Genomic DNA, 24,823 nt, shown 5'->3' on the forward strand with positions numbered 1-24,823 from the left:
CCTCTATTTCTGGGAAATTTTCCCAAATTATTTCTTGGATGACTTCCTTCCGTCTGTTTCTTTGGTTCTGTCTTTCTGGGAACTTTTATAATTATATATATTCGACTTCCTGGGTTGGTTCTCTAGCTTTGTCTTTTTTTCCTTCTTTTCCCTTTGTATTTTTGATCTCCTTTTGGAAAATTTCCTTCAGCTTTAACTTCTAATCATTGTATTGTGCTTTATCACTTTCTTACCTTATACATCTAATTTACAAATTTATTGAAGTCTAATTGATTTACAATATTGTGTTAGTTTCTGCTGTATAGCAAAGTGATTCAGTTACACACATATATATTTTTGTTCATATTATTTTCCATTATAGTTTATCATAGGGTATTACATAAAGTTCGCTGTGCTATACAGTAGGATCTTGTTGTTTATTCATACATTTAACTTTCAAAGTATTCTCCATGCTGCCCCTGAGTGATTGTGTCATAGACTCATTGTATTGAAGATTTCCATGGCTTTCTATTGCCTCAAAAAGTCCCTTGTTTTTGGTGACCTTCAGGCCCAGCCTGTTTCTCCAGCCTTATCACATTAAGCCTCTCCCTGTAGTCACAGCTGCAGCTGCTCCAGCCAACTCATCACACTCCACACGTGAAGCATGCTCTTGGCTCCGTGCCTTTGCTCTGTTTCTGCCTAGGATCCTCCTGCTTTGGCTGCTCTCACAGTTGACTATGTCCTATCCTCCCTACTGGATTATGAGGTCCCTGAGGTCAGAGTCAAAGCATGGTCACATCTATTTGCCCAGTACCTACCAAGCCCCTGGACGATGGTAAGTAGGTGTTCAATCAATATTTGGAGATTCTTTTTTTTTTTTTTTAAGATATTTATTTATTTGACTACATCAGGTTTTAGCTGCCTCATATGGGGTCTTTTGTTCTGGCGCACAAACTCTCTAGTCGTGGCGTGCAGGCTCTGGAGTGTGCAGACTCAGTAGTTGTGGCACAAAGGCCGAGCTGCTCCTGCACACGTGGGCTCTAAGTTCCCTAATCAGGGATTGAACCTGCTTCCTTGCATTGCAAGGTGGATTATTAACCCTTGGACCACCAGGGAAGTCCCAACACTTGAAGATTTCTGATAAACTCATGTGTTTGTTGAGTTTGCTTGCATGCATGCTCAGTCGTGTCTGACTCTTTGTGACTCCATGGACTGTAGCCCTCCAGGTTCCTCTGCCTATGGGATTTCCCAGGCAAGAATACTGGAGGGGGTTGCCATTTCCTCCTCCAGAGGATCTTCCTGACCCAAGGGTCAAATCTCTGTCTCCAGAGGCTCCTGTAATCAGAGACGGCTTCTTTACCCCTTGGGCCACCTGGAAAGCCTGCTTGTTGAGTGTGCTCATGTGTAAGCCTCTGGACTAGTCTCATGGAAATCCAGGGATGATTTCAGCTCAGTCCTTGCACTAGGGTGATTACATTAGTGGGGTGAGGGCCCGCCAGGGGTGCGCATATCTGTGCATGCAGACTGTGGTCAGTGTACAAGGAGAGGGACATACAGTGTACAAGGAGGATTTCTGAGGGAAAAACCCTTCCATCAAATCTAGTTAAATAAAACACCAAAGCCTTCATGAGAGGTGCCAGAGTGTAGCCTCTTTGGACCTGCACGTGGGCTTGGATGCTTCTGTCTGAGCCTCTGCCTCCCTAGGTGGGCCTTGCCCCTTGGTCCTTGCTGCTGCCTCTCCAGGCCGATGTGTCCTCCTCTCAAGGACAGGCTGAGATCATTTTCCATTTGCTTCAGTGCTGAGCAGCAGGCTGGGCTTTCCCAAAAGCCCTTCTCTGTAAACAGGAACAAATTGGGAGGAGCTAAATTCTCCCAGCTCAGGCTAACCTTGCCATGGTGGGGTCCACGCTGCCCACAGGGAGCCCTGGTTTAATAGTATTTATCTTCATTTACTGGGCGTGTCCTGTCAGCCAGGCTCTATGCTAAGTGCCACAGGTGTGTGATCTCATCTGTGAGGTCATGACCTCACAGATGATCTGTGGGCTAGGGGCTGTTGCCATCATTTTATACATGAGGAAACCGAAGCTCAGAGAGTGTAAGTGATCAGGTCAACACAGGCCCAACACAGCCAGGACTCAGGTCAGATCACTCTGTTCGTTAACACAGTAAGGAAGAAAATCAAGAGAGAAAGAGGGCACAAAGATTCTCATTTGGAACTCCTATGGAAGGGCTCCTGGCAGGAGGCACCTCAGGGAACCAGGGCAGAGAGATGAGGCTATGGGGGTCCCATGCATCTTTCATCCCTGGGCCAAGGCAGGACACAGGTGTGACTGTGGGAAATCACTGTCTCTTTCTACTGCACAACCTACATGACTTACTTGGTGAGGGCACTGGTCAGGAGCCAGGATGTGGCCCCCAAGAGTTGCCTCATTTGTGGCTGATGTTGTCTGCCAGGTGCAAAGGCAGAAGAAAGATTTAGTTACGCAGGTTGAAGATGGAAGGAGCCTCAGAGACTGTCCAGCCGGATCCTCTTGCCTCACTCCCCAGGGGGAAGTGACCTGCCCAGGGCCACCTGGTGAGAGGGGCTGGGACTGGCTCACCCCAGGGATCCTGCCAGGGCACTTCAGAGATGCTTCTCTGATCCAGAGCCACCAAGAACACAGCTCAGATTGCCCAGAGAGGACCAAGAACAACCGAAGACGAGATGGGGGTGATTGCCACTTGTGTTTTTAAGTAAGGGGTGCCATTTGATCACTTTTTGTTCCTAAGAACAACTCTAGCAGCCAAGGAAGATGTGCCCAAGGAGGCCACTGTGGCAGAGACAGTCCTCATTTTGAACCTTCTAAACAGATCCCGGTCTTGTTACTTACACACTGCTGGGGGCAGGGGCTGGTGGGAGAGCAAATTGGCCCATGGTTACTGAAGTCTATTCCTCAGAGAAGAAGCTGGAAAATCTCATGGCCTCTCTCACCCCCAGAAGTTATCTACGCAGAAGGAGATTTACTTTTCTGCAGTTGTGCGGAGGAGATTTTTTTTTTTTGGAAGGGTGGCACATGGGTGGAACAAGAAGGGAGACCCCTGTCTGGCCTGAAGAATTGGATTTTGGCCTTGATGGGAGAGGGGATGGGGCAGAAGCTGATTGAGAAGCGTTAATAAAAGTTGAGGTGAGACTCAGAGCTCAGGGAGGCTGGCTTTGGGGTTAGGTCCCGCATAGTGTCATTGTGGGGCTAGAACAGAATGGCAGAGTGGCATGGGGTCAGGGAGCAGTTCCCGAAGCAGGCAGTTCCCATCAAGCCAGGTAGAGAGTCCTGGGTGCATGAAGCCTCTTCGATTTGCCCACGGTCCTCCCAGGGGAGTGGGTCGCTTCCGAGGGCACATGAGCCACCTGCAGCATCTCCCAGCAGCAACTGGGGGAGGTTAGTGGAGGGAGGTGATAACACTTTGAAGTTACGCAGGTGGGAGCTCAGAGCCACCAGAATTTAAATATTAATGCTAATACAGCTACATTTATATGCACAGCTGTCATTAAATAATATTTGATTGAATAATTTTTAATGGTTGTCATAGTATTCTATTGTTTGGATATATTGTGGTAAATCTATCTGATCCTTTAATTAAGTTGTTTCTCTTTACAAGCAACTCTGTAATAAATATTTGTGAACATTTGTGACTATCTCCTAAGGAGACTTTACTAGAAATAGATTTACTGGGGCAATGGCTTTGCAAAATTTTGAGGCATTTGATACAAATCGCTAAACTGTCCTCTGCAATAGTGTGAATTTATACTCCCACCAGCTGTAAATCAAAGTACCTGTTTTCTCACACTCTTGCCAAGATGAAATATTATTATTTAAAAATATATTTTGCAAATTGAAGGGCCCAAAATTATAGTGTCTAATTTTCATTTCTTTTCCAGAGAAGGTAAACTTTTTCCTGTTTCCTGAACATTTATTTCTTGGCATTATTTGTTCATCTTTTTCCATTTTTTCCCCCATCTGGGCATTCATGTTTTTTTCTAATACAATGTGAAGCATTGTTTATATGTTGAGGATGTAACTATTTTTCTATCCTGTGATTTGCATTTTTCCAGTTTGTCTCTTACATTTTTATGTGGTTGTTTGCTTTTTACTTTTATTTTGAAATAATCTCTAGCTTATCAAAAAAAAAATGTAAGTACAGTACAAAGACTTTTTTATCCAGACTCATTTGAGGGTAAGTTGTTGACCTAATGCTCATCATCCTTGGGGACTTTAGTGTGTATTTCCTACCAACAAGGACCTTCTCATACATGACCACAATACAACCATCAAAATCAGGACACTGACCTTGTACTGAAATATGGGTACCAGCTTTTCTTCAGACATCATTCAACTTTTGCTAATTGTTCCAGTCATGTCATTTGCAGCAGAAGGATCTCGTTCAGAATCATGCATGGCACTTAGCTGTGTTTCTTTACTGTCCCCAGTCTGAAATGGCTCCTCAGGCTTTCATGACCTTGACACTGTCGAAGAAAGAACATAGACCAGTTGTTTTGTTGAATGCCCGTCAAAGTGTGTTTTTCATGTTTCCTCTTGTTTGCTTCATCTTATCCATGTTGGGCGGGCTACCCTGGTGGCTCAGCATTAAAGAATTTGCCTGCAGTGCAGGAGATGCAGTAGATTGGGGTTCCGTCCCTGAATTAGAAAGGTCCCCTGGAGGAGAAAATGGCAACCCACTCCAGTATTCTTGCCGGGAAAATCCTGAGCATCCCATCAGCTCACTGATCTGGACTGGTCTCATTACAGAGTGAAGCTTCGATTACTTGATTAAGGTGGTGTCTGCCAGCTCTCCCCACTGGAAAATCACCTTTCTCCTTGGAAATTAATACATATTTCACAGGGAGATACTTTGAGACTATGTAAATATCTTATTCCTCTTCAAACTTTCAACTTATTCATTTGTATATGTTTATCATATAAATTTACAGATCCATATCATGCAGTGAACTATAATCCATTAATGTCATTATTTATTCTGGTACTTCAGTTGTCCTCAGTTTTGCCAGTAGGTGCCCCTTCAAGTGAGCTTCCGTGTCTCTTTTATTTTGTCCCCATCATTCTTTGAGTGCTTCCTTATCTTTTGGTGAACCAAGATGTCCCTGGAATTGGCCAGTTCTCTAAGGGGTGTGGCATCTTTCAGTAGAGAATAGTATTTAGAAGTCAAAGTCTGGATCCTGGGTGCGCTCATTAGCACTGCCGTGTCGCTTCTCCCAGTTTTCCTTCATGGACATGCAAATATAAGCATGCAGTCACACATTTACATCTGCATTTATTTAATCTTTATATGTTAAAAACATACATGTTCACAAAACCATGACTTTAATGTCTCCAATTCCAACCATGCCCCATGGGTACATTCTAACTTTCTCTCTTTCCATTGTTGTAACTGTCTTCTACGTCATGAGAAAATTGGTTCCCATTCCATCATCTATAATATATCTCACTGTGTGATCAATGCTGTGTATGTAATTAATTTCCCATCGCGGTCACTGCCTAGCATACCCTCCCCCTGCCTCTCAGTGCAGATCCCTTTCTTATCTTGTTGAAGCTCCAACACTATGTACTGGCCCACCTCTATACGTGGCTGTTTCCTTACTCTACTCAGGCTGTGATATCCCCTTCTGAGCTATCCCCGACTCCTCAGATGCCCTCCTCACTCCTTTTGGGCTCCAACACCCCCACTGGGGCACATTCCACTCTCATTTATGTCCTTTTTGCCCTGTTCAGACTTTGAGACCCCTTATTGCCCCCTATGCCCACTTATTGACACCCTATCCTTGCCCATCTATGGAATTCTGTCTTAAAAGCATATTAAAATTTCAGATCTATTGAGTTGATTTCATTGCTCTGTCTACCAGTTTCTTTGCTGAAACTACACTGTTTTAATTATTATAGCTTTAGAACTTAATTCAATATCTGCAGTGCAAATATCCCTTTACTGATGTTCTTTTTCAGAAATTTATAAATGACTTGTAGTAGTTAATTTTTCTTAGAGGAACTTCTAAATTATTGCATTTTCAATTCCCTTTCACCTTTCCCTGGGGGGCAGGGGGAGGGGAGAAAATCCCCTCCTTGTACATTCTTCAGCTAAGTAACAAACCCTTGTTTCACAGATGGCCAGAAGACATGCAGGCAGGAGGTATAAAGACACAAATGGTATATTTGCACTCACAACACTGCCTACCTGGTAACTGTAACTTCGCAGCAGTCCTGTGACTTTAGGAAGAGGTGGTCATTCCATACACTTCAAGTACGGCTTATAAAGGTTTTGCCCAAGGTCACACAGTAAGTATCAGAATGCAGTTTTTTATTCAGAGAGGTCTCTAGAAAGAGCATCAATATAGGAATCTTCTAATGGGAAATCTTTGGTCCTGATGTGTATGTTTAAATGGAAGCATGATTTTAACTGAGGCTCCAGAAGGACCTTCCTAGCAATAAGGGGTATGAGATATTAAGAGCAGAAAATAATCTTCTGTGAGGGTCTTGAAATAGAGAGCCTTGTTCTAAGGATTGTGTCCCTGACACACAGCCAGTCCTCCTTTGTTCTTTTAGCCCCCCTTCCCCCCACCCCCCACCTTGGGCCCTGCTGTTGGCTGATGCTTTGGTTGGCAGCCACCACTGGCCTCTGCAGCATTCCCCACCATTGGCCTGCCTGGACCTCAGCATCTTGTTGTGTCTTTGGCCCATTCTCTTCCTCTCAGGCTTATAGCTGATTCTCCAGTTAGCCTCGAGTTGGTCCTTCTGTCCTGCTTATCCAGATCTTTCCAAGCTTGGGCCATTTCAGCTCTGCAAAAGCACCCTAGGAACAAAGATATACAAATAGAAAAGAAGTGGTTTCCTTTGGTGCAGTTATTCATAGCCTCTAAGACACTGTTCTCTCTCTTTCTGTTTTGATAAGTTTCTCTATCCTAAAGAAACAAGAGGCTGCTTGTTTCTTGGTGATGAGAAGAAACATGACTGAATGCCCCTTCTGTGCCAGGCATTTGATGGGTCACCACATATAATCTTCCCAGAAATTCTATCCCCACTTTACAGATGAGGAGACTGAGGCCACAGGGCTTATGGAATTTGTACTAAGTCATGTGGAATATTAATGGTGAAACCAGGAGAAAAAACCAGCTCTACCTGACCCCAAGTCCACAAATGCGGATGTTGGCATCCTACTGTGTGCCAGGCACCATGCTTTTGATCCATAGTTGCCTCTCTATTGCCAAAGATTGGAGCAGATCAGTTGAGCACATTTTTGGGTAGGTCTCTATTTTTCTTAGAGCCACTCTCATTTTAAGTACATTGTGTGCAGACTGTCAGAGCCTGATCTCTTGAGCTGGGTGTGTTCGGAAAGCAGTAAAATAGTGGATGCACAAAGACTATGCATCATGGAGTCCTGTGTGTTGGGGCAGTTGAGCCTCCTGCGTTTGCCGCGTTCATTTTCCTTTGGCTCTGGAAAGGATGGTTTGGTTTTACGAACGAAGGCCGAGGACATCTGCCAGCTTGCTAACTGCCTTGCCCCCATCAAATGTGTCAGACTCACAGAACATGGCTCCCCAGCTGCAGGCCCATGGTTTTGAGATTGCCTAAATAGAAAACCACTCATTTCCCTTCGCAGGAGAGGCGCCCAAAGCAGATATTTCAATATATTCCAATTTAGCCAAGGGAAGCCAGAACATGGATGCTGTTGCCAAGGAAACCACCTCCTTCCTCCCCGTGTGCTGTGCATACGTGTATCACTTCATCTCTCCACTCTCCAAGGTAATATCATAGCCCTGTGCTTGGGGAAGGATTTTTAAAAAGGCATATAAAACCTCTTAGCATCGAGAAGATTCATTAAATGATCTCACTCCAGAGGAGCTTAAATTATTCTTTTTAGACCCTTTTATGCTGAGGATGGGGAAATGGCTGAATCAGTGCTATCTCTCATAGCCCAGCTTGCTGTCTTGCTGGAAACAGTTTTCAGAAATAAACAAATCAGGGTGCAGAAGCTTAGACAGGGAGAGTGTGTGTGTAATAATAACGAGGCCATCATGTAGCTGTAATGTCACTGGCTAATCCCTCCGAGGAGGTCTGCTGAGACCACCTCGATCCACAGGCCTCCTGGGCATGAGGCCATGTCTCACAGGGCAAGCTTCAAAGTGCAGACAAGAGAGGGTCTCTGTAGCAAGGCCACCTGTCAAAAGTCCCCGTGTCAGGAACCACACAGGGCCTTCTTGCGTCCGATCTGTACTCGGGCCCAAGCCAGGGACTGTTTCTGTCCTCACTCCAGTGTCTGGTCTCAGTCTGTCTCTGTCTTCCTGATCACCCTTCTTATCCCCACCTGCCCTGATTCTGTGTGTTCAAATAGGTGCAACTCACCCCCGACGTCTCACAACTCAACAGGCAAACTGGGCTCCAGCCTTGATAATCATGTGGGTGTTCTGTGTGTGGCCCTGATTTCATGCCTGCTTTTCTCAGCCCCTTTCTGGCTCCTGGTACTCAGCTCCCCTCCTGCCCATTGAATGAGTAGATTCAATTTGACTTCCTTTGTTCAATTAATGGCACTTGCCAAGGATATTGGCTTATATTAGTGGTTCTCAAGTGGGGGCAGCCTGTTCCCTCAGGAGACACTGGCAGTGTCTGAAGGCATTTTTAGTTGTTACGTCTGGGAGCAGGTATACCGGCATGCAGTGGTTTGAGGCCATGGATGTTGCTAACATTCTGAAATGCACAGGACAGCCCCTTGGTGTGTTAGTTGCTCAGTCATGTCCGACTCTTTTCGATCCCATGGACTGCAGCCTGCCAGGCTCCTCTGTCTAAGGAATTCTCCAGGCAAGAATACTGGAGTGGGTAACCAGTCCCTTCTCCAGAGGTTCTTGACCCAGGGATCAAGGCCCATCTCCTGCATTGCAGGTGGATTTTTTACTGTCTGAGCCACCAGGGAAGTCTGGACAGCTACCATATCCAGCCCCAAATGTCAGTACTGTTGAGGCTGAGAAACACTGGCTTATACTTATTCTCTTTGCTCATTCATTTAATAAATATTTATTGAGTACCTACTATGCACCAGGCTGTGAACCAAGCACCTTGGGACATGAGTTTAACAAGATGGACATCCATTTGCTCACTTTCTCACTTAGAGCCAACTGGATGACATTAAACCAGTAATTATACAAAAAACATTATTTAAGTACATTTGGGATCCTGATACGAGAACAGGCTTGGTTCTCATGCCCCTTTTCTGAGGCCTGCCTGGTGCTCCAGCCCATCCTACCCTGGCTCCTGTGCGGTATGGACGTCCATTTCATCCCCCACAGTTGCTCCACCATGCCTGGCCACACAGCTTGCTTCCTTGACAAGACATAGGCTTTTGTAGTTTAACTGCATGGTTGCTGATCACAACAGGCGGACAGTTAGCAGACCATGAAAAGAACAACCCTGAGATGTCACAGAAGGCCCAGGACTCTGTCATCTTCTGAAGCCCCAGTCCCTGACTTGCCTCTTCTGAGTGACATCTAGGACAGCAAACAGAATAATCCTCCAGCTTCACCCTCTGCTTCCTTTCAGGTGGGACTTACTGATCCCTACCTCCCAGCCCTCCTCTCACCAGCCCCCTTCTCTGATGGGCTTACCTAATACCATGAAGTCCTTTGGGGTTAGGAGCATGGACTTCAGAACTAGACGACCTGGGTTTGAATCCCACCTTCACCACTTACTAGCTGTGTGACCATGGACAAGTTGCTTAGCCTCTCTGTGCCTTAGATTATTTTTATGTAAAATGAAGATAATAGTAATGTCTATCTTATAAAATTTTCCGGCAGTTAAATGAGTTAGTGTACTAAAGTCCCTGATTCACAGTAAGTGCCATTTATGCTTTGCTATTTCCCCAGGATGTTGGCCTGATGATGCAAACACAGCAGAAGCTTCTGGCTCTGCCTCTTGTGGCCATTTCCTTGTCCCCATGGAGCTCAGCCATGCCTGAAGAGCCACAGATCTTTCTTTTGCGTCACCTGGGAGAGCTGGCTGCTGGAGGGCAATGAATGCTTGGCCTGGGCATTTTGAGGGTTTCCACAAGTGGGAGGAAGATGACAGTGACTGTGGAAGGAGAGGTTGTCATGGAAATGCACCTCGTCCAGGTTGTTGCAACCTGGCCTCTGGGCTGGCTCCACCTGGATGCGCCTTACACTGGGTCTTGCCTTACCATTTGTTCAGGGAGGCAATGGACAGAGATAGATGCCTTTCTTCCCCACTAGTCTGCTGCTGCATCTTTTTCTGTCCGATGTGATGAGCAGCTCAGGCTTCTCCTGTCTCCCAGCTTTTGTGAACATCACATGAGGTGGTGGGCGCCAAATGACGCTGGTGGCGGCTGTTGACTGGGTGGCTCCCTGTCCGACAGCAGAGTGGGTTGTGGGGAAGGGGACTGATGGCTGGGGAACATCCTCTCTGTGGCTGAACTGAGAGGCTTATGTGTGCTGTCCCGTTGAACCTCCCAGTAATGCTGAAGAAGCTGGAGCATATTGTCACCTGCTCAGAGTCCCCACACCAGGGGATGACTGTGCCTGAGCTGGTAGCCATGCTCCATCTGCCTTTAAAGCCCAGCCATGTCTCCCCATGCATAATTGCTCCCGGCCAGTTGGGGAACCTTAGCAATGGCCAAGAAATGCCAACACGAGCTCCTACTTAGGTGGCCACAGTCGGCAGAGGGACTTGGCCAGCTGGAAGGCACCTACATTGCCTCTGTCCAAGTGGGCTGGGGTGGGCCCGGGTCATCAACTACAGGGTGGTGGGATTCCAGTGCTCTGGAGTCTGCCGGCTGCCTCCATGACCACCAGGCACCTCCTGGGAGGCCAGTGATGGGAATGGGGCCCACAGCCCTGCATGGGCAGTTCTTTCTGCTCTTGTCTTTTCCTCCTCCACCCACCTGCTAATCTCACTTGCACATGAAAGCCTCCCCCCGCAATCTCCACTCCCCTCCCCGATCTCTTCCCTGCGTTTGTACTTTATGATGCGGGACTTTGGAGAGAAGACTCATTAGAGTCATTATTACATGCACAGAAATATGTCTTTCATCTCATTCACATTTCAAGTTCCTCCCACTTGATCTCTTGACACTTTTTAATTCCTGATATTACACGACACACACACACACACACAGTTCTTGTTGGGGTTCATTCTTTCTACAGAGTTGTCATCATTGCTTGCTGTCTGAGGAGTGCGCCTTGTTGTATTTATTCATTTCTGAAAAAGATTGGGGCTGGTGCACTGGGACGACCCAGAGGGATGGAATGGGGAGGGAGGAGGGAGGAGGGTTCAGGATGGGGAACACATGTATACCTGTGGCAGATTCATTTTGATATTTGGCAAAACTAATACAATTATGTAAAGTTTAAAAATAAAATAAAATTAAAAAAAAAAAAAAGATTTTGGGATTGACATTGTCTGATGCTCCTGACTTTGATTGTAGGGGTAGGTAGCATTGTAATTAGAGGAGATGTGAGGACAGAGGACCAAAATTCTAGAGCCTTGTCCCCTGTCCCCTTCCTCCCTAGAGGCCAGGTGTCCATCTGTGAAACAGGCAGATCCCATCGCCTAGTCCAATCCCCACATCTGGCGTCAAATGGGCTTTTTGGGGTGTAAGCACTGTTTAACTTATGGTAAAAGGGATATTGGGAGGAGTCAGGGCCATCCATAGAACCACAGAAAAGGTTGAAAAATCAACTCTGATGGGCAGAGCAGGGAAGCCCTGGGAACCTGGGAACTGGGTCCCCTGCTGCCTCTTTAGGCTCCATGATGAGGATGAAAGGAGATCTAAAGGCTGTCAGTTCCTCCCTTCTCAGCTCAAGGTCCCAATGCAGGGAGAGAGTATGGGATTGGCTCAGCTACCAAGATAAGAAGGAAGTGTGTTTTGACTGACAGTTGCATTAAGATTCCATCTAATCAGGGCAAGGGGTTCCCCCAAAGTAAGAGGTTGTTTCCAGAAGGAGGCAGTGGATTCTGAGTATGTAGAACAGCAGACACCATGACACAATCCCAACAGTGGAGGTGGTATGACCGCTGTGCGAATAGAGGAAGAAGCAGGTCTTTCTGGCTCTAAATCTGTGACCAAGAGATATATTTTTGGAACTCAGAGATTGCCTTCTAATTCGGAATTCGGGGGCTGGCAAACTTTCCCCGGAAAGGGCTAGATAGTAACTATTTTGGCTTTCTGGGCCATATGGTTTCTGCCACAAGGACTCAACTCTGCCAAGACCTGAAAGCAGCCGTAGGCAATATGTAAATTAGGTGGTTTTGGCCCTGTTTCAATAAAGTTTTATTGAAAAAAACCCCAAGTAGCATGTCCTGGACATTCAGGTCAAAGTTGTTCTAGTAGGTCACCTTCATGTCATGGAGAATCTCCCTCTCTGCTTTAGTAACACTTGTATTTCTGACTGCGGTTCTTCAACTCAGCTCTGCTTCAGGACACTCCAGGGAGCCTGTCGTGAGCTCATGAGCACAGACGCCCAGGACCTGTTCAGACTTCCAGGTCAGAATCTTCAAGGATGGTCCCAGGGCCTGCATGTTTAACCCATGCCCTAGGTGATTCTGACTTACGTATGTATTGTCATGAACTGGTCTAAGATGTAGTCAGGGAGACAAGATCATCCTTCATGAACCACAGGAGTGACAGATGAGATGGGGTGGGCTTAGGAGCTGAGAGGAGGGAGGCTCCTGAGGGCTGGGGGGGAGCACGTGTGTGCAGGGTGGGCTCAAACTGGCCCTGAAGGAAGTCTGAACTGTCAGAGCCCTAACCTGGCTTTTTCTAGCTGGCAGTCTCTTTCCCCATCCTGTACTCCACTATTAATTAGGAAGGAAGTTTATTAAAAGCCGGGTGCTAAACCTGAGACATGTGGTGCTCTGCTCTGCAGCGGTCAGGTCTCTGAACAGCTTTGTGTCCTCATCCTTCTGAAGGGGCCACACCTGTAGCCCAGCCTCACTTCTCTGCCTTCTTCCAAGTCTCCTCTTCCCTTTCATTTGTGCTCTGCTCCCCAAAGACCTGGTTTCTCACAACACCACTTCTCCTTTGCCCCAGAAAACAGCCACCCATGGCTCTTTCTGAGCATGACCATGTTCTGTCAAATTCAGTTCCTTCTTGCCATAATTGTTAATAGGATTAGGAGCCTGGTGAGTCGTTCTCTCCCATCTTGCTCCTCTTTCCATGTTTTCTTCCCCACCAAATACCATCCCCTAAAACCTTTGGGGTCTCTTCTGTTGAGGGGGAGAGTGCCCTCTGTAGGTGCTAGCAAAGCTGCTTCAGTCATAAGGAGGAGAATGGGTTATTGCTCCTTGGATATGGCCTGGACCTAGATGGCCTCTGATCCTCACCTCCTCCCCTTGGATCCAGACAGAGAACTCTGCTCATTACAGTAGAAAATACTGATTGCTGGCTCAATAGTCATCTCCTTCTTCTGGCAATAGAGCACCCTTTTCTTTGGGAATCCACTCCATCTTCACTCCGAGTCCATGTGGATGGGGTGTGATAACTCCAGAGAGTGCATGTGACTCAGGCCCGGTACATCAGTGCATCTGACTTCCCCAGGTACTCTCAGTGGTCCAGGGCAACGTTTGTTCAATGCTGGTACTCTTGAGGGGTTTTGGAGAGGAGAGCTCTCTCCTTCAGGATTTGGGATTGTGATACTGTCGACCCAGAGCTTTGAGACTCCCACATGTGGAGAGAGTATGCCCGAGAGTGAAAATCGCACAGAGGAAAACAAAGCCCAGAGACAGACCAGATGGAGAACCAAGAGCAGGAGCTCAAACACAGGTCCAGAGGGCATGGGTCAAGCTTCTGGATCCAGCTAGACCTGAAGCCAGAATACCGCTTGTAGCCTCTTCTGCCATCTAAGCCTCACAGTTGCCTTTTGGATTTAGCTGATTTATGTTGAAACTCAGGGTCTTGACTGATAGTTTACTTGACAGTGGCAAGGAGGGTCACTCAACTGGGATGTCTGAGCTGCAGGCCGACTATCTCGTCAGCTGTGAGGCCACCCAGGCTGGGTGTTAGGTCCAAGGGCACATGGCTTCCTCCTGGGAAAGGCTGAGTTTGGTGGGAGTGGAGATGGCCAGTGGGGAGAGGCTGCAGCCATACTGAGCAGAGTGAGGAGGTCAGGCATCTGGCTTGGAGACCTGGTGGATGGTGAGATGCTAAGGAGTTGGAGGGTGGGAGGGTGTTCAGGTTACTGGGTGATGGTGGAGGAAGGCCTTGCTGCCCCCAAGCCAGCCTCTCCCCTCTTGGCCGTCTCTGCTATCACTGACCTCAGCCTTTCCCAGGAGGAAGGCAGGTGGCCTTGGGTCTGACACCTACCCTGGGTGGCCTCAGTTCCTCTGTCTGTGAATGGGGATGAGGCAGTACCCTAAAAATGTGAAGTGTACCCTAGAATCTGAATGTGAGGGGGATGCAGTGGCCCTCTGACCACTCAACCCAGACGTTAAGTCATAAAATGGAGCAAAGCAAGGACACACAAAGTCCCTTCAAGAGGCAGTGGGTCAGGAAAGCCTGGAAATCACTGGCCAGCTGGCCGAATGCACGTGGAGGCGGTGCTCACCATGGAGGAGTCTCACCGGCCAGTGGCGCAGAGGAGTTAGGGTGGCCCAGGGGCACGTGTCGGAGGGCCCTGAATGGCTGCACCTGGCCTCTGTCGTGAAGAAAGATTGTCACAGCCTGGTGCCACCGGCTCCCCTAGCGACACTCTAGTGCCGTGGATTCCTGTATCGCTGGTCCTCGGGGAGAGGACGTGCTGGTCAGACAGCAGAACCAGCTGCAAATGAAGATATTGGCACTTGAGCTTTGGTCATTGTCTGTGAGAGCTGTGAGTCAGCATCCTAGAGCCTGTCAAGCCTGGACACTGATGACTCTGTGTTTCTGGTTTGCATGCCTGTGTCAGGCCCTGGCCCAGGGCTCCTAAGGTTAGGAGGTTATCGGTGTAAACAATGGCTTGTACCCCAGAGTTTCTGATGAATGAGGTTGGAGTGGAGCCAGACCTTTCCATTAAACAGCCCCTCAGGACGCTCTGAGCACAAGCTTGGAGAGAACAACGGCTACACAGAGTGAAGCTCATATGGAACCCACTGGAACCTCTGACCTTCATGGAACCCCTACATGGATTCTGCTGATTGGCTTCTATGTTCACTTGAGTGATTTTAATTCCCTCAAGATCCCCTGCGGGCTTCCCAGGTGGCACAGTGGTAAAGAACCAGCCTGCCAATGCAGGAGACATTAGAGGCACGGGTTCAACCCTGTGTCAGGAAGATCCCCTGGACGCCGGCATGGCAGCCCACTCCAGTATTCCTTCCTGGAGAAACACATGGACAGGGGAGCCTGGCGGGCTACAGTCCATGGGGTCACAAAGAGTGGACATGACCGAAGTGACTTAGCACACACACGAGATCCCTTGCGGGCTTTGATGAAATTAACCATGCAGTACCAGACATTCAAGAAGGAAAAATGGGCTCTCTATCTGGAAGCTGTGAACAGAGAGGGAAAGGACGTGCCAGCAGTTGCCCCTCCTCTGAATTGTCTACCTCTGGACCCGCAGTTGGGTGTTGTACCATCTGAGTTTTTCAACCCACAGAGGTATGACTTAGGGTAGAGGTGATTTCTGTGATCCTCTGTGCATCAGGATTTGGCTGGGATGACTCTTGTTTGCAGTCATGTGGTTTTCTGGAACTGCAGAGGTTGGGAGTTGTCTCTCAGAAGCATTTCTGAATGACACGGGCTGGGCACAGAAGCAGAACCCCTCCTCCTGTGCTCCAGAGCAGTGAGTCCTCCACAGGTCCCTCTCCTGAGACTGGGGGGTCAGGGTGGTGTCGTTCATTCCATCCCTCCTAGCAGCTAAGTGGAGAAGCAAAGGTCTGTTCAGTATAGGCTCTGATTTTTTATGTGACTTAAAAGCTCACAAGTATGGAGACTGTAGAAAGAACTTTCTCAGGCTAGGCTCTGTTGACCTGGACAAAATCATCTCAACTGGCTCACATTTTGAGCCAACATATACTCACTATAGCAGAGAAGGCAATGGCACCCCATTCCAGTACTCTAGCCTGGAAAATCCCATGGATGGAGGAGCCTGGTAGGCTGCAGTCCATGGGGTCGCAAAGAGTCGGACACGACTGAGCGACTTCACTTTCACTTTTCACTTTCATGCATTGGAGAAGGAAATGGCAACCCACTCCAGTGTTCTTGCCTGGAGAATCCCAGGGACAGGGGAGCCTGGTGGGCTGCCATCTCTGGGGTCGCACAGAGTCAGACGCGACTGAAGTGACTTAGCAGCAGCAGCATACTCACTATAGAACCATGGGCATTGTTAGTATTGCTTCACTTCTATTGCTTGTTTCCCTCCACAAACCTCTGCTATCACCTCCATCTCGCTCTCTCTTTGCAGTTAACCCCAGGTCTTGCTCTGCAGAGAAAATAGAAGATGTCAAGTGGCAATGCCAATTAAATTTTAAGACATTGTCCACCATCCTGTCTTTATTCTCCAGACGTCTTTTTAACCGAGGCTAATGCCACCACTTGCTGCTGTCTCAGGGGCCGCTTGTTGCGCTATCTTCATGCTCTCCCTTTACGGAACTATTCCATCAGCATTCAGGCATGTTTGTGTCTCGTCCCTATACACAGTGGAGTTCTTTCCTCTCTCCTCTCCTTTCAGGTCTTCTTCTTCTGGTCTTCATTCACAGACACATTTATTGAGAGAATAGTCTACCCTCCATACATCGTGTGGTTTTCATGCAGGCTCAGGAATCTGCATTTTACACACCCCCCTGGTCATCTGATGCATGAGGTCTTTGTACTCCATTTTGCAAATTCTTGCCTCAATCGTTGGTGTTCCTTGGCTTGAGCCTTTTCATTCTTCACCATCCACATTTCTTTTGAAATCTCATCTGGCTCAAGGCATCATCCACCACCTGGAATCCACTTTCTATCTCCAGCCCAGTCATGGCTCTTGAGTTTCAGAACTGCATTATCCAACTAACTCTGTGAGGATTTTCCAAAGACACTGAAATGTTCAGAGCAGGACCTCTCATCTTCTCCAAGTCTCCTTGTCCCCATGCTCCCCAGCCCTATCTCTAGCACCATTAACCATCTACTTACCCAAGTGAGAAACCTCAGCTCCCTCTTTCTCACTGCCCCTTGCCAAATTTTCAGTTCCCATGTCCCATCCACGCTAACTCTTAAACAAGTCTTAAATTCACCAGTTGTTCTTCATTCCCACTGCCATGACCTATCCAGGGCCCCATGCTTTTTCTCCTGGATGAGCCCCCACCTGGGTCTCTGCTCTCAAGCTTACCTTCTCCCAGGCGGGTTCTACACTGACCTAGGGTCCTCTCTGGAGTTTGAGTCCGACCTTGTCACTTCCCTACATTCAGGCCTTCAGTAGCATCTTGCTGCCTCTGTTTGGACAAAATATCACCTTACCTGGCATAGAAAGCCTTTCATGGCTCCTCTCCCGTCCCAAGATGCTCATTCATCAGCAAGATCAAGGAGTCACTTCTCAAGTCTGGCACAGTCCTGGGGCTGGGCAGAAAATTCAAAAGATTATGGCCAAGTTTAGCAAGTTTCTGTCCTTGAGACAAAATACAGTGGCTCAGACTGAAAAGTCAGCTTCCTAAGAATCAGAGCCCTTATCCAGAATTAAGCTTTACTAATAATTACAAGGGCTTCCCAGGTTGTGCTAGGGGTAAAGACAGCCTGCCAAATCAGGAGAGGTAAGAGACACAGGTCCAGTCCCTGGGCTGGGAAGATCCCCTGGAGGACGACATGGCAACCCTCTCCAGTATTCTTGCCTGGAGAATACCATGGATAGAGAAGCCTGTTGGGCTATAGTCTATAGGGTCGCAAAGAGTCTGACATGACTGAAGGGACTTACCACACACGCCATTAATTGCAAGGATCAAAATAATTGTGAGGCACAGGTAAAGCATGAGGCCCAAGACCACCTGTACTGCTCTCTAAGACCGTTTTTTTCTTTTTTTTTTGCCTTATTCAGGTTATCAGAAGAGGTCTCAGTGACCCATGCGAGCCATCCCTTACTATAAAGGGAGCTATCTTGGTCATGCAGTATCTCCATTTTATTCTCTGATAGTTACACAGTTTGCACATTTCCCAGGGAGCCCTACCCCATAAATCCATAGGGTCCAGGTTTGTTTACCATAAGCAGTGCTGGACAGATATGGTACATCTTGCTAAAAGCATTCCATAGATAAGAACACTTCTGCTAGCCAATATTATTAGTGTGTTTGCCAGGGGCTCTGACATTAGCGATTATGAGGCGATTTGACCCGGTCATCTTTCTTTCTTCCCCAGTCGAGGTAGAGAGTGGCCTGCAGCTAACCCTTTCCTCCCCAGGCCTGCTCTGCCTACCGCTCCCACGTCTGTGTTACCAGAGCTCTGTCCTTGACCTCCTTCTGTGACCACGGGCCATGGACAGCCTCCTCCATGCCTGTGGCTTCCTTTCTCTAAACATAGGCTCCCCAACCCATACATACCTTGCACCCTTGACCCTCAGACCCACACATTCCACTGCCCGCCAGACCCCAACACCTTGGTGTCCTGCATGGCCCCAAACTACATGCCCCTTGCTGACCCCTCGCTGCCTCTCCAAGCCCATTCCTCTCCCACTGGACCCTCTCAGGGCAATAACACCCACTTCACCTGGTTGTCCCCCAAACCTTGAGTCATCCTGGGCCTCCTACTTTCTGGCCCTTTGACTTAAGTTAAGTCAGAGAGGATAACCTCACCGAGCCTCAGTTTCCACAGATATAAAATGGGCATAATAGCAACATCTGCTTCACAAAGCTGTTGCAGGATCCAATGAGATGGTGACGATTAGATGACATGGGCTTATCACAGCGGCTGGCAGGTGCTCAGAGACTGGCAGCAAGCGCCTCTGACTCCTCTTCCCCGCCATTGCCCAAGGCTGCTCAAGACCACACACTCTAGGTGCTGCCTTCTCAGGGTCGCCATTCTGTTCACCATCATCTCCTCTGTGCCCTCATCTCTGCCTCCACCTATGGTAATAGTCTTGGGCCTGATCTGGCCTCCTCTGTGTGGCCCCTCTAATATCCCCTCTATTCCACCTCCAGTTACACACCTGACCTGCCACTGCCTTGGAAGGCTCTCTGCTGCCCCTTGGGATAAATTCTAGTCTCCTCGGAGTGGCTTAGGAGGCTGGATCAGATGTGGCTGCCACCCTGTGGCTCCCCTCCTCCAGTGCTAACCACTGGACACACGAAATTTTCAATTTCTCTGACCTTCAGGATTTGGCCAATGCCTCCCTCTGCCTGGAAGACTTCTCCCTTCTCCATCTCCGCCTGAGGACCCTCTGACCATCTCCTGCACACATGCAGCACTTTGTCTTTCCCCCATCACAGCACTTTCCAGCTGCATGGTCACTGCCAGGTCCCATATTGGGACCTCTTGTAGGTCAGTGAGCATCAGGAGGGCAGGGAGTGTAGCTGGTTCACGTAATGTCTCCAGCACTGAGAACATCGCTCAGCAGGGTAGGTTTCGGATACTAAATGAAAGCAGTTGTTAAATTGGAGGGTGAGAAGGTGGGTGAGGGGTGAGAAGGAGGGAGGAGCCCCTGAGTCAGGGGTTTCTGGTTTACATGGAGTTGAGATAAGATCATGGCATCTGGTCCCATCACTTCATGGGAAATAGATGGGGAAACAGTGGAAACAGTGTCAGACTTTATTTTTGGGGCTCCAAAATCACTGCAGATGGTGATTGCAGCCATGAAATTAAAAGATGCTTACTCCTTGGAAGGAAAGTTATGACCAACCTAGATAGCATATTAAAAAGCAGAGATATTACTTTGCCAACAAAGGTCCATCTAGTCAAGGCTATGGTTTTTCCAGTGGTCATGTATGGATGTGAGAGTTGGACTGTGAAGAAAGCTGAGCGCCGAAGAATTGATGCTTTTGAACTGCAGTGTTGGAGAAGACTCTTGAGAGTCCCTTGGACTGCAAGGAGATCCAACCAGTCCATCCAAAAGGAGATCAGTCCTGGGTGTTCATTGGAAGGACTGATGCTGAGGCTGAAACTCCAATACTTTGGCCACCTCATGCAAAGATTTGACTCATTGGAAAAGACCCTGATGCTGGGAGGGATTGGGGGCAGGAGGAGAAGGGGATGACAGAGGATGAGATGGCTGGATGGCATCACCGACTCGGTGCACATGAGTTTGGTTGAACTCATGAGTTGGTGACGGACAGGGAGGCCTGGCGTGCTGCAATTCATGGGGTCGCAAAGAGTCAGACACGACTGAGTGACTGAACTGAACTGAACTGAACTGAGATGGGTGATATTAAGAGAGGTTGAATTGTGTTAGAGTTTTGTATTTGTATTAATGGACCAGGAAGGCCCAGGTGAGTTTGGCAGTTGGTCGCTGGAGACCTGGCCACTGGAGGTCAGGACTTGGAAGCCGACCTAGCCTCCCTGCCCCCTCCTCTGCAGGGTTGGGGCACAGCATGGGCTCTCCCTATGGGGATGCCGAAGAGTAGGTACATTTTCCTAAGGTTTCTTCCCTTCAACATTGCTTTGCCATTGATCTGCTAATCCTGCAGAAGACTAGAGCTGGAACCCATAAGGCCAGTCCATTTTCCTCCTGTTTCATGTGGCTCATCTCTAAGGGCCTCTTGGGGGCGACAGTTTGGTCTGGGAGTGGGGATGTCATTCCCAATGGTCTGCAGGAAGCACTCAGCAACATCTGGGAACTCCCTCTGGGTGGCTTCACGGGGAGGAGGGGCAGCAAAAAGTCACCCCTGTGTACATGTGTGTGTGCTAAGTCGCTTCAGTTGTGTCCACCTCTTTGCAATGCTAACGGACCGTAGCCCACCAGGCCCCTTGATCGGCTCTGGACTAAAGGGTGTGGGCAACGAGGGTGCAGGATAGAGTGGCACTTTATTCCCTTGACCTGACCTTGACATGTGGATTCTCCCAAGTCTTTGTAGGAGCTTCCCTATCATGCCTCCCTCCTCTCCTCCTATTCCTGTATTTCACAGATTCTGCTGTCTCTTCCGTCTCCCAACTGCGGTGGCTTCCTCCCTGCCCACTTTCTGCTTTTCTCTGTGGAGGGAGGGCTGAGCCCTGCTCTGAGGAGGGGTGAGGGGGAGAGGAGCAGGGAGAGAAGGGTGTGGAGGAACGGAGGCTCTCACCCCAGGCTGGGGCTGGTTTCCTCTAAACCAACAGCAATCAAACATGTCTCACCACTGTGAGAATTAATTCCCTTCTCAAGCTCCCCTTCAGATAGGTGAGAAATGTGTGTGCCTCCTATTAACATGAGCGTGACCCCATTTCTTCTGAAATGACAAACCTGGTCTGATTATGCTCAGGAGGCATCCCCACCCGCCTGCCCCAGGCTGCGTGACAAAAACTCCCTCGTCCTAACTGACAAATGAACGTCGTGCATCCAGACCTTCCGTGTGATCTGCAGACAATGCCCACTTCGTCTCAGTCATAGGATGGGATCAGGAAGACGGTCTGGTTTCCCTCTTCGTGTGCCCAGCAGTACTGGAAGTGAGAGAGGGAGCTGCTCACAGGCTTGGCTGGAGGAGCATGAGGCTGGGAGCAGTGTGGCCTGGTCCAGTCTGCTTGCTGGCTGTGTTTGGGATTGAGTTCCTGGTGGCTCAGACAGTAAAGCATCCACCTGCAATGCAGGATACCCGGGTTCGATCCCTGGGTTGGGAAGATTCCCTGGAGAAGGAAATGGCAGCCCACTCCAGTATTCTTGCCTGGAGAATCCCATGGACAGAGGAGCCTGGCGGGCTCCAGTTCATGGGGTTGCAAAGAGTTGGAGATGACTGAGCAACTAACTCCTCTCTTCTCTGAGAGCAGAGGGCTGGCCCATTAGACCTGGAAGGGCTTTTGAGTCTGATACTTGCTGATTCCAGGCTATCACTGAGTACAGCTGTAGAACCTCATAAAAACTGGGCTCCCATTTGCAGTGTTGGAGGAAGGGTCTAGAAAGTTCTCTAGGAGACCAAGTTAAGAAGCCAGCTCAGGGTTTGGATAAAGGCTCTCCCTTGGGTAATGACATTGCTCAAGGCACCAGCAGAGCTTCTCTCTCTGGCAACTCAAAGCCCAGCATGGCCTGTGTGTTCAGTGGGAGCCAGCACACCGGTGAGAGGACACGGTGTTCATTCCTTTGTTCAGACACTCGCTCATCCACCAGATATTTGTTGAGCGTCACCTGAGATCCGGCAGCATGGGAGAGTAGAAGGAGGTCTGCCGTCAGTCAGAGCTCTGTTACCCTCAGCTCAGCCTCTTTCTTGAGTGTCACGCGGACACCCGGCTGCTGGCCACTGGGCTGTGGCCATGCACCTGTCTGTCCTGGGCTGCCCACGCGATTATGGGTGGAGATGATGCTCCTGGCAGGGAGTGGGCCTCCCACACACCACCCCCTTCTCTGTCCTCTGCATGCCCTGTCCTGGGTGCCCTTGGCCCCTGGGCGGGGCAGCCAGGCATGTGTCCACAAATAGCTCTGCTACAGAGGAGGGACCGGGGCACCACAGCCAGAGGGGTGAGAGGCCTGACCAGAAGCTGTTTTACGGGATGGTGCTGAGTTGAGCCTGGAGTGAGCCGGCATTTGGAAGAGAGGGATGAAGGTCATTGCAGGGGCAGGGAACAGCTTGAGTGAATGCACGGATGCGCAGAGCTTGGGAGGACCGAGGAGGAGAAGGAAGCCTGTGTGGGGCGTGTGAGGGCAAGCATGCTGGGCAGGATGGTGCCTCTGTGCAGGCTCTGGGGGAGGGCTGTTCGGACCGCTCTCTTGTAAGAGCTGGGGGTGCCCTATTCTGGGGTCTCCAGGTACAGAACAGCAGTCTGGGGGTGATATTTCCTTCTCCTTTGCTCTCCAGGACTGGCTACTGTTAACACAGTTTTCTGTTTAACATAATAATTTTACTTTTTCTAAACTCTTCAATAGGGGGAAAGCTGCCATTTGCTTGGTCTTGGAATAATTTGCCCTGTCTTTCTTCTTGCAAAATAAGAAGAAATTCTTCCATTTGGCTTCTCTGCCCTCTTGTTCTCCGGAGCAAACCCTCTGCCTTGCCCACACTGATGAGCACTTTGTGTTTGGCTCCCTGCTCTAGATTCCTAGCTCTATGAGGGCAAGGACCCACTGTTTGGTCTGCTCCTGTACCCCCAGCCTTGTGAGAACTGGTGTAACCGTTAGGCTTTCAGTACGTATTTGAAGAATCAGTAAATGAATGGCAGTTGGGTTGATGATTCTGGGGTCCCTCGACATGGGGCAGGTTGATGTGGTAAGATGTTGATTGAATCAGCCAAGCCCAAATTCATTTGAGACCTCATGATGCTCTTGGGTGAGTGGTGAATATTATAGGATGCTTAAAACTTCCGGGAAGATGAAGGAACGATCCTGAAGTTATGCTGAGGGCTACACTGGGTGGCTTCTCTCATCTCTCCCAGTGGCCCTGGCTCGTTGTGGGGTGCTGATTGCTATATTGATGGAATGACTGAAGTGAATGGCAGCGATAAAATGCCACCAAGGGAGAAGGGGTTTTTGACTAATCCATAGCCTTGTTCAAATGAAGTCCTTTGAAATAGCACTGAGAAGGGGTTTTATCCTTTCCCCAAGGTGCTGGCAGATGTCACGATGTCGACAGCATTTCCTGATGTTCAGTGAGCAGCAGGCTGGCTTCTGTCTTCTCTCTGTTACTCAGCTCCCCATTGGCCCACGGATAGTAAAGGAAGGAGGGTCCTGATCGAACATGTAGCAGAACATCAGTGGTTATGAATGGACATCCACTATTTGAGTCCAATTCCTGCCCTGCCATGCCTGTGGGCACTCTCAAGGGACTGCCCTGCCCACCTTCCTCCAAACGCCAGGCCTGGAGTGGGTGCTAGTTAGGAAGGCACCCATGGTGATGCAGCTGATATGGATGGGACCGGGTAGAGGCCACACGGGGGAACAGGAAGGGGTCAGCAGGAGGGGCTGGGGTCGGGGTGGACAGTCTTCAGGTGTGAGCTCACTCCCGAATGGGATTCCAAAGACTCAGTTTAGAACAGCATTGAAAAGGTCCCTAAGTTGTGAGATTATCCCCAGAGTGGGGGAGGGAGAGAATTTTAGGCACAGAGAGAGCAAGTGTAAAGACGTGCGTGTGTGTGTGTGTGTGTGTGTGTGTGTGTGTGTGTGTGTGACAGAGAGAGAGAGATCCTACAGCTAGTTTCCTGGAGGGTGATTGGAGACAGAAGGGAAGCGGGTGGCAGCGGGGAGGGGACTGGGAGGGGGGAGGTGAGGAACAGACTGTGAAGTCCTTGAATCCCCTGGACGTGGCGGGAAAGGTAAGGGAGTGACATGACCGACTCTATTTCAGAAAAACCAGTCTGGGTGGCACATGAAGACTAGATTAGGGGGTGAGGTGGGTGGCAGGAACACTGTTAGGAGGCTGTTGGGGGGACCCAGGAGAGGGAATGGCAGGAGCCTAATCAAGGCCGTGGCACTGAGGACTGGACAGGGGACAGGTGGGCTGGCCGGAGCCTGGATACTGACTAGTGTGCCAGGAGGAGCCCTAGGGAGAGCAGTGAGTCTCAGAGCCCCACCACCTCCCCCCACCAGGGGTGTGGTCTGCTAGGTGGTAGGGGTGCTGCTGAGTGCTGATACTCACCAGGACAGAGGACCCCGGAGTAAACCATCATCCTCTGGCCAGGGGGCGGGATGCTTGTACCCCTGGATAGATCTGAGGTGAATTTATGCTTTGTAGAGTACCTGTCCCCCTCTGACCCTGACCCAGGCTCACCTGGGAAAGGCTGGTTCCTGACTCCTGCTCCTCCCTTTTTTCCT

General features: G+C 49.1%; 1 long non-coding RNA gene across 1 annotated transcript; it reads right to left on the bottom strand.

Annotated features, from left to right (window-relative positions):
* Nucleotides 1–6,135: 6,135 nt before the first annotated feature.
* LOC123333446 lies at nt 6,136–18,026 on the bottom strand. The gene is made up of 3 exons (XR_006550863.2): nt 17,888–18,026; nt 17,437–17,535; nt 6,136–6,816 (listed from the first exon to the last, which is right to left on the bottom strand). It is a non-coding gene; the product is annotated as an uncharacterized LOC123333446 (long non-coding RNA).
* Nucleotides 18,027–24,823: the final 6,797 nt, after the last annotated feature.

This window comes from Bubalus bubalis, chromosome 4 (genome assembly GCF_019923935.1).
Source record: "Bubalus bubalis isolate 160015118507 breed Murrah chromosome 4, NDDB_SH_1, whole genome shotgun sequence".
In the NCBI taxonomy this organism is placed as follows: Eukaryota; Metazoa; Chordata; class Mammalia; order Artiodactyla; family Bovidae; genus Bubalus; species Bubalus bubalis.